At 41.2% G+C, this 10,163-nt stretch overlaps 1 non-coding gene across 1 annotated transcript; it reads left to right on the top strand.

The window, feature by feature from the left end:
- The first annotated feature begins 8,296 nt into the window (after positions 1-8,296).
- Positions 8,297-8,460, top strand: LOC111539560. Its single transcript, XR_002730722.1, has one exon. It is a non-coding gene; the product is annotated as a U1 spliceosomal RNA (small nuclear RNA).
- The last annotated feature ends 1,703 nt before the right edge of the window (positions 8,461-10,163 follow it).

The following is a 10,163-nucleotide window of genomic DNA, read 5'->3' as shown; positions in this document are numbered from 1 at the left end:
AAAGAAAGAAAGAAAGAAAGAAAGAAAGAAAGAAAGAAAGAAAGAAAGAAAGAAAGAAAGAAAGAAAGAAAGAAAGAAAGAAAGAAAGAAAGAAAGAAAGAAAGAAAGAAAGAAAGAAAGAAAGGAAGGAAGGAAGGAAGGAAGGAAGGAAGGAAGGAAGGAAGGAAGGAAGGAAGGAAGGAAGGAAGGAAGGAAGGAAGGAAGGGAGAAAAGAAAAGAAAAGAAAAGAAAAAAGAAAGAAAGAAAGAAAGAAAGAAAGAAAGAAAGAAAGAAAAGAAAAAGAAAGAAAGGAAGGAAGGAAGGAAGAAAGAAAGAAAGAACTGCTGGATGGGGACAAAATATATCAAAAAAAAAAAAAAAAAAACAGGCTGAAGCCTGCTCTATGTGTATGTGTGTGTGTGTGTGTGTTTTTTTTTTTGGTGGGGGGAAGACCAGGCTAGATTAGCAGCAGGCTCTCACCACGCATGTACCGTTCTAGAACTGTTACACAGCATTGAGGCTTAATAGTTGTTCTGGAGCCCATGACCAGCCCTCAGTTCCACACCTTTTCTTACAAAAGAACTTACTCTGCAAAGCAAGTATAATAACCCCGAGGGCCGGGTGTAGTGGCTCATACCTGTAATCTTAGCACTTTGGGAGGCTGGGGTGGGTGGATCACTTGAGGTCAGGAGTTCGAAACCAGCCTGGCCAACATGGTGAAACCCCCTTTCTCTGAAAATACAAAATTTAGCCAGGTGTGGTGGTGGGTCCCTGTAATCCCAGCACTTGGGAGTTTGAGGCAGGAGAATCGCTTAAACCCAGGAGGCGAGAGTTGCAGTGAGCCGAAATGGTGCCACTACTCTCTAGCCTAGGCGACAGTGTGAGACACCGTCTCAAAAATAAAATAAAATAACCCTGAAGAAATGTTAACTGAGCAATTCTGTGGGTAGACCGGAGTCAAAATATAAAGACACATGTTTCATCCCCTTTAAAAAGAGCAGGATAGGCAGGGTGCAGTGGCTAAGGCCTATAATCCCAACACTTTGGGAGGCCAAGGCGGGTGGATCACCTGAGGTCAGGCGTTCGAGACCAGCCTGACCAATAAGGTGAAACCCATCTCTACTACAAATACAAAAATTACCTGGGCATGGTGGCCTGCGCCTGTAGTCTCAGCTACTCGGGAGGCTGAGACAGGAGAAATGCTTGAACCGGGGAGGCGGAGGTTGCAGTGAGCCGAGATCATGCCACTGCACTCCATCCAGCCTGGGCAACAGAGCAAGATTCCGTCTCAAAAAAAAAAAAGTGCAGAGTATGTGCCTATGTTTAATCCTTAGGCTTAGTGCACACAGAATAGCACCAAGAGGGTAAATATTGGGAAGATAGTATTCTAACATATCCAATTTGCCCTATAATTTGTTGAGCACATGAAGTATCTACTGTATTTTGAGAATTTCCTAACCAGTTTTCCTGGTGCAATAAGAGTGATTGATAGTTTCAAAATTAATTTTGCAACCATGAATCTTCAGGTGTTTTCTGAACAGTGTGACCAGAGCTACAGGGGACAAAAGAGATGATCAGAGGACCAGCAGTCTTGGCGTCTGGGAGACTGCTGGACGTGCAGAATCATGGGCCTTTGTATACACTTAAAGTTTAGGAAGCACTGCTCTGAAGATCTACTTCATGACCTTAAATAGATTTTCACTGGAGTTGAAAAAACCATAAGGAACTACTGAAGGTAGAATTTTAAAACTTCTATATAATGTATTATGAAATATAAGGGCTAGAAGGGTTAATGAGAGAGGCGCTATTAGCATCATTAATGTTCTCACGTGATATAAGAGCAGTCATTCTACTTTGGGTTGTTACAATTAATTGCTTTTGTGCCTTCTGAATTCAAAATTAACACATTCTGTAAAGTTTAGGAGCATGGACTACACATCTCTGTATTCCTCTCAACATTCTGTACGTCGTATATGAAGTGCATGAAGATCTGTTAAATAAATTTGATAATATGATCCTGGCTGGTTGGTTGGGATTTTACAGATTAAATTTTTAGGGGGATTTTCTTAGTAAAAACATAAGAGAATGTTTAGGGTCATGGCATTTCTTGCTCTAGTCTTTATTTCACTTTGGGGGAGACACAGAATTGTTCTTCAGTCAGCTGTCTGTCGGAGGAGAGAGTAAAGCTGTTCCTTCGTCGTGCAACAGCAATCTGAGTCAAGGATATGAAACAAGCCCTTCAGGAAATGAGTCAATTAAATGTTATTTCCTCAGATATGAAGTTAATAAACAAAATGTAGCTAAAGCATCAAAACATTGGAGAATCTTATATTCCCTAAAGTGGTAGAAATAAATTGATGTCCCATGATAAAAATAAACGAGATCCATGGGAAATTTTTCTTGTTCTTCCCCGTCACATTGTCTCATCTCTCACACATTACGCACAATGATATGAGAAAATCAGCAGAAGAACTTTTCTCGTTTCTTTCCTCTTTTGTTAGGTGGTAAATACCAGCTGGAGCTTTGTGAGCAGTGAGTAATACACCTGGCACAGAACCAGGTAACTGCTACCTGAAAACTTTCCACTCTGCTGTTATCCTTCTGTTCAGGAATCATATAGTCCAAATGAATAAATGGAAGAAACCATGTCTGTGGGCTTTCATACACAGGACTTTTCCAGGAGCATTGAGCGCCTGGTTAAGCTGCTCTCAGTTTTCAGTTTTGCCCTTGTACCTAGTCCACACTCAAACGTTTAATCTCAGAATGGTTTCCTCTTGTTTCTCAGCACCCATCTGGGCACTCTCCCCGGGCCACAACTCGGTTTGTTCTCAGGGGATGGAAACTGACTGTATCATAACAAGTAAAATATATGTAGGACTGTCAATATAGCAGAGGCCACAGTGACAGGTCCTTGCTCATATCCCTCAGGTCTTCCCTGCAAGCTTCCATCTGTCAGTACGTGCCTCTCTGCCCTCAGGCCATTTCCCCAAGCCCAAGGAGCCTGCTCCACCTGTGCACAAAACAGGCCTGAAGTTTAGAATTACCATGCCCAGGAGGAGCCATTACCAATGACCAATAAGTGCTGGTGATTGATACCCCAGCTTCCTAGTCCTTGAGCCAAGATAATTCTAAAGCGTGTGTTTTATTTCACAGTGGGGCTAAGCTTCTAACGTACTATTGAGTGACTGCATTTTCTATCCCTGTGTCGTACGCCCTGCCATACCAATGTTTCCTGCAACTTTTAAATAAACCACTAGTCCTTGAATCTTTGTCTCAGGGTCAGCTTCTGGCGGAACTCAAAGTGGGATGGTCAGTAGGCTGCCAAAATATTCTCATAATGCATTCCAAAGCCAGATATACATAAATTTTGAATTTCCCAGGGGACAATTAAAAGCCAGCAATTCATAGATAGGCCAAGACTCAAAGTTGCTAAACCTAAATTCCTTTGCTCACAGCATCAATATTCATCATACTGCCTCTTCATGCTCTGAAAGTGTTCTTCTGACTCAGTGACCTCTTCTGGTAAATCGTTTAACAGAATGCATTTCCAATCATTTTAACGTGCTTTGAAGGTTACAGCCCAAGCCGCCGAACATGATTCACAGGTGTTTTCTGTAACTCTAATTCTGATGTACCACGTGACCTTGGCCATTTTAATGCCTGTTTTCAACTAGAATGCACTGTGTTGTGAAACCACCGTTTATGACAAATAAACATAAATTTTGTATTTTAGTGTTATTTATTTTTCAATTTTTTCTATATTTTCCCTTTTCCTCAAATATTGATTTATGCTTTTTTCTCTTTCCTTTTTACTCAAATTTCTACCTGTATTTATTTCTATCCTGTTATTATTCTTTTTGTAACAAAATAATACAGTCCATCTAATATGTATACAGTGTATGTTATGGCCCTACCAGATCCCTTTTGGATCAAGGACCTGACTCCTCCGGCTGCTAGATATTGCTTGCTGATGGCTCACAACTCAGTGTCTCTCAAAGAATTGCCCTGGGCTGAAAGAAGTTATCTAGCCCAAAGTTATACTCCTTGGCCAAGGGCGGTGGCTTACGCCTATAATCCCAGAACTTTGGGAGGCCAAGGCTGGTGGATCAACCGAGGTCAGGAGTTCGAGACCAGCCTGGACAACATGGTGAAACCTCATCTCTACTAAAAATACAAACATTAGCTGGGTGTGGTTGCATGCGCCTGTAGTCCCAGCTACTTGGGAGGCTGAGGCAGGAGAATCACTTGAACCCAGGAGGCGGAGGTTGTAGTGAGCCGAGATCGCACCTTACACTCCAGCCTGGTGACAAAAGCAAGACTCCATCTTAAAAAAAGAAAAAAAAAAAGTTACACTTCTTCCTGGGGATAGCCAGCATCCAAAATGGCCCAGACACTTTGCCTCCCTTTGGAACCACTTTGAAGGGCTATCACAGTTTCAAAGCTCTCTGTAGGATCTGCAGAGGCCTCTTTTGCAATTGCATAGGAGTTCAACTTCTGCTTTGCTCAGTTCTGTTTTTTTGTTTTTGTTTTTTTTTACTATTCACAAGTGCTGATCCTGAAAGCACACCACAGTTCACCTTCTGCACAAAAATCTCAGACTCTCAGAATCTATTTTCCAGGAAGTTCCCAGAAACTTCCAAATAAAATTAGAAAATTATGAGGGGATCGATCAGGTGCAGTAACTCATACCTGTAATCCCAGCACTTTGAGAGACCAAGGCAGGATAATCACTTGAGCCCAGGAGTTCAGGACCAGCCTGGGCAACATAGTAAGGCCCTGCCTTTATTTATTTATTATTTACTTATTTATTTATTTATTTATTTATTTATTTATTTATTTATTTATTCTTTTGAGACCGAGTCTCACTCTGTCACCTAGGCTGGAGTGCAATGGTACAATCTTGGCTCACTGCAAGATCCGCCTCCTGGGTTCAGTGATTCTCCTGCCTCAGCCTCCTGAGTAGCTGGCATTACAGGTGCCCACCACCATGCCCGGCTAATTTTTGTATTTTTAGTAGAGACAGGGTTTCACCACATTGGTCAGGCTGGTCTCAAACTCCTGACTTCAGGTGATCCGCCAGTCTTGGCCTCCCAAAGTGCTGGGATTACAGGCATGAGCCACGATGCTTAGCCTGAGGCCCTGTCTTTAATAAAACAACAACTTGGTAGACTGTCCTGGAGTAAAAAAATAAATACAACAACAACAACAAAAGGAAATCAAGAGGGATAAAAATGTCCTCATTTTAATATATTATTATTTGTGCATTCTGCCTAGTATATATAAGATGGTATCACAAAAACTTGGAAAGTACAAATATAGGCTGGGCATGGTGGCTGACACCTGTAATCCCAGCACTTTGGGAAGCTGAGGCAGGCAGATCACCTGAGGTCAGGAGTTTGAGACCAGCCTGACCAATATAGTGAAACTCCGTCTCTACTAAAAATACAAAAATTAGCCGGGCGTGGTGTCATGCTCCCGTAATCCCAGCTTCTTGGGAGGCTGAGGCAGAAGAATCACTTGAACCCAGGAGGCGGAGGTTGCAATGAGCTGAGACTGTACCATTGCACTCCAGCCTGGCCAACAAGAGTGAAACTGTCTCAGGAAAAAGAAAAAAGGTAAAATAGTTATTTCTAAGGCATATTTACTATGCCCTCTGTGAAGGTACATCTGTTGGCACTGCTTCCTTTAATTGCAATACTTCAATTACTAGCCATTCCAATCAGTTAGTAGTTAGGGTGCTATGGCCTGAATGCTTATGCACTCCTCTCCCAATTTTTCTGTCACAAGACCCTGAATTTGCTGGCATCTTGATCTTGGACTCCCAACCTCCAGAAATATGAAAAATAAATTTTTGTTGTTTATAAACCACCCAGTCTATGGTAATTCGTTATAGCAATCCTAACGCACTGCGACATAGGCTCGTACTAACAGCTGTAATAAATAGACCTCAAAATATATAGTACTAAAACATAATAACAGTTTATTTCTTGGTCACCTAAGAGGTTGTTGTTTCTGAGGGGTGGTGGACCCTCTCTGTATGTTATGTATGTATGTTATGTATGCTCCTTATGTTAAGTTTATTATGTAGCTCTCCTTTCCTCAAATCCTCACTGTCATCAACATCTAGCCAGTAAAGGGGGAAATAGAGCAGAGACTTACGTATGTCTTCAAATAATGTCATAGATCATTCTTTTGTTCCATAGATCAGAATTCAATTGTGTGGCTGCAACTAACTACAAGGCAAGTTTGGAAAAATAGTCTAGTTGTGTGCTCAGCAAAAAGTGGAAACTCATTTTTGCTGCACAGTTGACAAACCCAGACACAGAGTCTTTGTGCAGCATACGAAAGACAAACAAATACCAAGCTCTTCAAACCATACTAGATGGATGTTAAAGGTGCCAGTCGGCTGACTGCTGGAGTCAGTCGGTAGCAGAAACGCTTCGGATAAGACTCCACCTCCTTTAGCTGTCCTGAGAGTGCTTAAAACTTAGTATCTAAAAATAGTTCTAACATTCGATAATAGTTGTACCAATATACCAAAGTAGGCCCCATAGTAAAGCACTTTGTCAGCTTCAAGACAGGATAGATGGTGTCTTAGGAACGGACTGAGTTGGCCTTTTCTCCCCCCTCCTCCTTCTAATGAATCAGCCACATTGTTTGGGAAGGCTTCTGAGACCATTATCTGGATGTCTCATTACTCTGACACTACCACTTTGGGTGCTAGAATTTCAATCATGAAGACCAATGAGACTTAACCAGTTCATTTTCTTAACATTTTGTCAACAAATGAAATAAACCTTTCTTATAAAGTGACTGTTAAGAAAAAAGTTATTTCTCTCGACCTACTCACACAAGTAAACAGTGAATCTTTCAACATTCAAGCCAGAGATCAGAATTTTATTTGAAGAAGATGACAACTTTGTGGTTGATGGTATTCTTTTTGTACTTACTCGCTCTTCCAGATCAACGACAGAGAATAATTGGACATTCTGTAGACGGCTTCACGAGAGAAGAACTTACAACCCATGTTGGTTTTTTGTTTTGTTTTGTTTTGTTTTTTTAGTTCGAAAAGGATGTTCCTGGGGGATAATATAATCATGTTTATATTTCAGACGAAACTGTCTGTGTTGGAGGTATTCAATTTGTAGCCTAAATGGTTGACTCAGACATATCTACACATAGAACAGCCAAATAATAATTAAGAGCTGTCAGTGAACACCACCACACTAGATATTATCAGTGTTTACCCGTAGTGTCTGCTCATATTTACAAATCACTTTATAATGTTCATGAAAGTATTTTGCCTCAATTATTTATTTCTAACTAATCATATAGCATGGGTGGATAATCTTTCTTTTTTAAAAATTCCTGATTACATCTCCTAAAACAAAACCAACGATGTAATTAATTTAGAGTTGTTTTTCCTTAAAGAAACATTAAACATCAAAATCATGTCCTTTTCCACCTAAGCAAACAAAAACGTACATAATTCTTACAAAAATGCTTTAAAATATCATTTATTTCCATTTTGTGGCCAGTTAGGAGAGAGGGTAGCAAATAGGAAGGGAGAAGAAAGAAGCAGGAGGCAGGCGTGGAAAGTAGAGACCTGGATAGAGGGATGAGAAGACATAAAAAGGCAAAGGAAAGCATAAGTGATCAAGGAATGAGTTGAGAGGAGAAACAAAGCAGGGGCGAGAATGAGAAAGAAAATGGAGGAAGAGGCTGTGCTCAGTGGCTCACGCCTGTAAATCCCAGCACTTTGGGAGGCCAAGGTGGGAGGATCACCTGAGGTCAGGAGTTCGAGACCAGCCTGGCAAGCATGAAGAAACCCTGTCTCTACTAAAAATACAAAAATTAGCCGGGCGTGGTGGCGCACACCTATAATCCCAGCTACTCAGGAGGCTGAGGCAGGAGAATTGCTTGAACCCAGGAGGCAGAGGTTGCAGTGAGCCAAGATTGTGCCAATGCACTCCAGCCTGGGCAACAAGGGTGAAACTCCATCTCAGAAAAAAAAGAGTGGGGGACATTTAGATAAAGTGAAGAGCAGAACCCACCTATTAGGGAAGGGAAGTGGATTGGGTTTCCTACCCTATCTGTAGACTCCATGAAGAGCCATGTCTCTCCAGCCAGAAATATATTCTTACTTAAGTAACTCCTTACAACCAACTTCTTTATAAATTTTGTAGATTGTTTCTTAAAAATTGAAATATAATTGACACACCATAGAATTCATCCTTTTAAAATATATAGCTCAGGATTTGTGGTAAGTTCACAAGGTTATGTAATCCTCACCACTAATTAATTCAAGAATATTTTCATACTTACCTGGGAGGTGAAATACCATCATCACAAAGGTGATTTTCCCAGGGTGAGGCTTATCCATTGCACTCTGGATGTGCTGATCCCTGCAATTTCCCCAAATGTGGAGAACTCAACTGCATAATCTTTGGCAGTGGGAAACTGTGTTCACACTCTCTTCTGTAAGAACAACAACAACAACGAAAAAAAATATATATATATATATATGTATTTATCACCCCTAGGAAATCATGTGTTTACTACATTAGCAGTAACTTTCCATCTTTTCCTCCCTCTAGCTCCTGGAAACCAATAATCTCTTTTCTGTCTCTATAGATTTGCATATTCTGGAAATTTCTTTTCTTTTCTTTCTTTTTTTTTTTGAGACAAGGTTTCGTCGCTCTTGTTGCCCAGGCTGAAGTGCAATAGCGCGATCTCAGCTCACTGCAACCTCTGCCTCCCAGGTTCAAGCGATTCTCCTGCCTCAGCCTCCTGAGTAGCTGGGATTATAGGCGCCTGCCACCACATCCATTTAATTTTTGTATTTTAAGTAGAGACAGGGTTTCACCATGTTGTCCAGGCTGGTCTCAAACTCCCAACCTCAGGTGATCCACCTGCCTTGGCCTCCCAAAGTACTGGGATTACAGGCGTGAGCCACTGCGCCTGGCCTGGAAATTTCATATAAACAAAATAACCAAATATGTGGCATTTGGTGTGTGCCTTCTTTCAGTTACCATAATGTTTTTAAGGTTTATCCATGTTATAGCATATATCACTATTTCACCCTTATTTTATTTTATTTTATATTTTTAGACAGAGTCTTGCTCTGTCACCCAGGCTGGAGTGCAGTGGCATGATCTCAGATCACTGCAACCTCCGCCTCTCGAGTTCAAGCAAATCTCCTGCCTCAGCCTCCTGAGTAGCTGGGACTACAGGCGCACACCAACACACCCAGCTAATTTTTTTATTTTTAGTAGAGATGGCGTTTCATCATTTTGGCCAGGCGGGTCTCGAACTCCTGACCTCAGGTTATCCACCAACCTCAGCCTCCCAAAGTGCTGGGATTGCAGGTTTGAGGCACTGCACCCAGCCTATTTCATCCCTTTACAGCTGAATAATATTCCATTGTATGAATATATCACCTTTTATTTATCCATTTTTCAGTTGACATTTGAATTGTTTCTACTTTTTCGATATTATGAATAATGTAGCTCTGAACATTCCTATGAGTTTTTGTGTGAATGTGTGTTTTCAGTTCTCTTGGATCTATAACTAGAGTGAAATTGCTGGGTTATATAGTAACTCTATGTTTAACTATTTGAGGAGCTGCCAGACTGTTTTCCAAAGTGGCTACACCATTTTACATTCACACCAGCAATCTATGAGTGTTCCAGATTCTCTCCACAACCTCACCAACACTTGTTGTTGTCTAATTCTTTTATTATAGTCAGTCTGCTAAGTATGAAGTGGTACTCATTGTGGTTTGGATTTGCATTTCTTTAATGACTAATGATGTTAAGCATCTTTTCATGTGTTTATCGGTCATTTGTATATTTTCTGTAGAGAAATATCTAATCAAATTTTTTTTTTTTTTTTTTTTTTGAGACGGAGTCTCGCTCTGTCACCCAGGCTGGAGTGCAATGGCCGGATCTCAGCTCACTGCAAGCTCTGCCTCCCGGATTTACGCCATTCTCCTGCCTCAGCCTCCCAAGTAGCTGGGACTACATTAGCTGGGAGTACAGGCGCCAGCCACCTCGCCCAGCTAGTTTTTTTTTTTTTCATTTTTTAGTAGAGACGGGGTTTCACCGTGTTAGCCAGGATGGTCTTGATCTCCTGACCTCGTGATCCACCCGTCTCGGCCTCCCAAAGTGCTGGGATTACAGGCT

This window comes from Piliocolobus tephrosceles, chromosome 2 (assembly GCF_002776525.5).
Source record: "Piliocolobus tephrosceles isolate RC106 chromosome 2, ASM277652v3, whole genome shotgun sequence".
Lineage (NCBI taxonomy): Eukaryota > Metazoa > Chordata > Mammalia > Primates > Cercopithecidae > Piliocolobus > Piliocolobus tephrosceles.
Note: the sequence above shows the minus strand (reverse complement) of the source record. Positions and strands in the feature narration are given on the sequence as shown.